Genomic DNA, 4,813 nt, shown 5'->3' with positions numbered 1-4,813 from the left:
GTTTGTGGAAAAAATACGATTTTTTTTATTTTCATGCCCGGGCATTATAAACTTCTATGAAGCCCTTGGGGGATCAAAGTGCTCACCACACATCTAGATAAGTTCCTTAGGGGGTCTCGTTTCCAAAATGGGGTCATTTGTGGGGGGTTTCCACTGTTTAGGTACATTAGGGGCTCTCCAAAGGCAACATGACACCCGCAGAACATTCCCTCAAAGTCTGCATTCCAAAACGTCACTACTTCCCTTCCGAGCCCCGACGTGTGTCCATACAGTAGTTTTCTCCCACATATGGGGTGTCAGCGTACTCAGGACAAATTGGACAACTTTTGGGGTTCAATTTCTCCTGGTACCCTTGGGAAAATAAAAAAATGGTGACTAAAAGATCATGTTTGTGGAAAAAATACGAATTTTTTATTTTCACGCCCGGGCGTTATAAACTTCTGTGAAGCACTGGGGGGTTCAAAGTGCTCACCACACATCTAGATAAGTTCCTTGGGGGGTCTAGTTTCCAAAATAGGGGTCACTTGTAGGGGGTTTCCACTGTTTAGGTACATCAGGGACTCTCCAAACGTGACATGGCATCCGATCTGAATTCCAGCCAATTTTGCATTGAAAAAGTCAAACGGCGCTCCTTCCATTCTGAGCTCTGCCATGCGCCGAAACAGTCGTTCCCCCCCCCCCCCCCCCACATATCAGGTATCAGCGTACTCAGGACAAATTGCACAATAACTTTTGCAGTCCAATTTCTCCTGTTACCCTTGGTAAAATAAAAGAAATTGAACCTGAAGTATTTTTTTTGTGAAAAAAAGTTAGATGTTCATTTTTTTTTTTAAATATTCAAAAAAATTCCTGTGACGCACCTAAAGGGTTAATAAACTTCTTGAATGTGGTTTTGAGCACCGTAAGGGGTGCAGTTTTTAGAATGGTGTCACTTTTGGGTATTTTCTATCATATAGACCCCTCAAAGTGGCTTCAAATGTGATGTGGTCCTACAAATAAAATGGTGTTGTAAAAATGAGAAATCGCTGGTCAACTTTTAACTCTTATAACTTCCTAACAAAAAAAAATTTTGGTTCCAAAATTGTGCTGATGTAAAGTAAACGTGGGAAATGTTAGTTATCAAGTTTTTTCTGTGCTGTATCTCTGTGATTTAAGGGCATAAAAATTCAAAGTTGGAAAATTGCGAAATTTTCGCCAAATTTCCGTTTTTCTCACAAATAAACGCAAGTTATTTGAATGAAATTTTACCACTAACATGAAGTACAATATGTCACGAGAAAACAATGTCAGAATCACCGGGATCCATGGAAGCGTTCCAGAGTTATGACCTCATAAAGGTACAGTGGTCAGAATTGTGAAAATTGGCCCGGTCATGAACGTGCAAACCACACCCTTGGGGGTGAAGGGGTTAAAAGCACCACCATATTATTAAAAAAATGTTTTTCCTATTTTTCTCCTCAAAATTTGGGGTGCGTCTTATAATCCAGAGTGTCTTATAATCCAAAAAATATGGTAAATTTAAAAAATTACAATGCGGTCTTTCTATTTTTGATAACCAACCACAACCCTCAGCTGTCAGCTTTATCATGGCTGGTTATCAAGACTAGATGGGTCCCCACACAGTTTTTTAAATTCTTTAAATAAATAAGAAAAACGGCACGAGGTCCACCCCATTTTTAATAACCAGCCAAGCTAAAGCAGACAACTGGGGGCTGGTATTCTCAGGCTGGTAAGGGGCCATGGATATTGGCCCTCTAGCCTAAAAATAGCAGCCCGCAGCAGCCCCAGAATAGGCACATCTATTTGATGTGCCAATTCTGGTGCTTTGCCCATCTATTCCCACTTGTCCTGTTGTGGCAAGTGGGGTTCATATTTGTGGGGTTGATGTCACCTTTGTATTTTCAGGTGACATGAAGCCCACTGGTTAGTAATGGTGAGGCGTCTATAAGATGCCTATTCATTACTAACCCCATAGTCATATGGTCAGTTAAAAAAATAGCCACAATAAAGTCCTTTATTAGAAATAAAAATACACACTATTTTACAAATTTATTTAAAAATAACTACAGTTATACTCGCCTTACCCCGATTCCATTGAAGCCCTGGTCCCCTGTAAAAAAAAAAAAAAGCAAACAGAAAATAATAAACAACAAAAATACTCACCTAACCTTCATTCCATTGAAATCCTGGTCGCCTGTAAAAAAAATAAAGAAAAAAAAGAACAACAATATCCCTCAACTGTCCGACATGCTGTCCCATACTGTAATCCATGTATGTGATAATTGGCTTTCAACCTGGCAGGTGCCAAGATGTCCAGGCTAAAAACCACAAGAGAATGAGCTGCTGCTGGAAAACTAAGGAGCCTGGGTTGGGGGAGGTTAGCAACCTGGGTGTACATATTTCCTCTGTGGGTAGGTCTCAATGATTTTTGCTGGAGGAGATCCATCTTGCAAAAGTAAGATGGTCATATCAGCCTTTCCAGACAGTGGGGCGGGGTTTAATCTGATTGACATCCAGTTCATTCAGGACCAGGGTCTAAAGCCACATAAACTGTCTAAACCAATACCCATAATGGCCATTTACGTTGCACCCTTGAGCAAGGGAAATTTTACTGAGGTTGTTTGAGTGATACATCTACATGTAGGGGCCATGCACTTGGAATTAATTGATTGCGATGTGCTAGAGGGCTTGCCGTCTCCTGTGGCTCTTGGACTACCTTGGCTTACACTGCACAATACCATAGTAGACTGAAAGACTAGGAAGCTGGTAAGGTGGAGCAAGTACTGCCTTGAAAACTGCTGTGCATCCAGCTAGACAGGGTGAATACCCAGTCTTTGCCAGAATACGTGTCCGACTTTGGGGATGTGTTTTCAGAACAGGGGTGTCAAGAACGCCCTCCTCAGGCCATGAAGGACTAGATCTCCGAAAGTCTGGCAAAGGGTCATATCAGACCTTCCTCATCTCCTGTTGCAGCGGATTTTTTTCTTTTTTAAGAAAAAAGATGGGGCATTACGCCCCTGCCTAGATTTCTGCAAATTTAACCGGATCACAGTTTGGGAACAATGTTCTCTCCCTCTCATTCCGGACCTCTTTAACCAGATCATCGGGACAAAATTGTTTTCTAAACTGGATCTCAGGGTGGCATATAATCTCATTTGAATTAGGAGGGTGATGAGTGGAAGGCAGCCTTTAATACACCTGAGGGACACTATGAAAACATTGTGATGCAGTTTGGGTTGACAAGTGCTCCCGCCGTCCTTCAGCACTTTGTACATTTTTAGTCACCTGGCAGATTTGTGGTGGTCTACCTTGATGACATAGTGATTTATTCACCTGACCTCGAGTCATATCAGGTACATGTCAGGTACATGTTCAAAGACATTAAATAATTTTTCAAACCAGAGAAATGTATGTTCTCAGTTCAGAAGATCCCTTTTCTTAGTTATTACTTATTGCCCACCAGTTTTTGCATGGAACCGGCAAAAGTCCGGGCGGTACTGGATTGGGACTGTCCTAAGGACTTAAGTCCCCGTTACACACTGCGATATCGCTAGCAATATCGCTGTAAAGTCACCGATTTTGTGACGTTGCAGCGATATTGCTAGCGATATCGCTGCATGTGATACTTACCTCCGACCGGCTCCCCCGCTGGTTATCGCTGATCGCGCGAGAAGCTCCTGGACCATTCCTCGTCGGCCACTTCCTGCTTGGCTTCCTGCTGTGGCGACGAGCGACGCGTGGAGCCGGGCAGGAGGACGCAGGATCGCCGCGTCTGACAGGTAAGTAGCGATCCCCGACCACCGCTATGTTGCTGGTGAGAGCTGCCTGTGTGGCAGCTCACTAGCGACCACCTAGCGATGCACCAGCGATCCTGACCGCGTCATATCGCTAGTTGGGATCGTAGGTGCATCGCTAGGTGTAACGGTACCCTTAAAGGCTTTGCAAAGATTTTTAGGTTTAGCCACCTACTACCGTAATCTAATCAAAAACTTTTCGATAGTGGCCAAACCTCTGATGGATATGAGCAGGAAAGGAACGGATTTTTCCAAATGGCCCAGGTGGCCAGTGAAGCATTTCATACCTTAAAGAAATGTTTAGTTTCTGCGTCAATTTTTATACAGCCTAACGTCACTCAGCCATTCATTATAGAGCCTGATGTGTCTAGAGTGGGGGCTATATTGTTGCAGGGCGCATCTCCAAGTAAACAACATTCATGTACATACTTTTTAAAAAAACTGTGTTCACTGAGAAAAACTATGACATTGGTAAGAAGGAACTCTTGGCAATAAAGTAGGTTCTTGCTCTTAAAGGGTGGTGACATTCTTTGGAGGAGGGAGTACATCTGATCATGCTAATCACCAACCATAAAAATCTTTTAGATTTGGAATCTGATAAGCGTTTGACACCTAGACAGACAAGATGGTCATTATTCACCCGATTCAACTTTCTTTTTGACGTATAGGCCAGGGAATAAGAACATTAAGGTGTATGGGTTATCTCATTGTTTTCCTGGAGGTGGAGATAAAAGTAAACCAATTCCTATATTACAGAAAGGAGTAGTTATTGCAACTCTATGTTCAGATCTGGAGAGGGAAGTTGTAGAGGCTCAGGGGCACACACCTTCTGCCTGACCTTTAGGTAAACTGTTTGTTCCTATGAATCGCCGTCTTAAAGTTTTAAGCGAAAATCATGATTCGGTCTTAATTGGGTATCCTGGTAGTAAAGCTACTACAATTCTCCTTACTCAGCATTTTTGGTCGTCTGGGGTGTACCAGGATGTTCAGAAGTACGTAGCTGCCTGCAGTGTTTGCGT

This window comes from Dendrobates tinctorius, unplaced genomic scaffold (genome assembly GCF_039654945.1).
Source record: "Dendrobates tinctorius isolate UK_male_01 unplaced genomic scaffold, ASM3965494v1 ptg000004l, whole genome shotgun sequence".
Taxonomy (NCBI): Eukaryota; Metazoa; Chordata; class Amphibia; order Anura; family Dendrobatidae; genus Dendrobates; species Dendrobates tinctorius.
Note: the sequence above shows the minus strand (reverse complement) of the source record.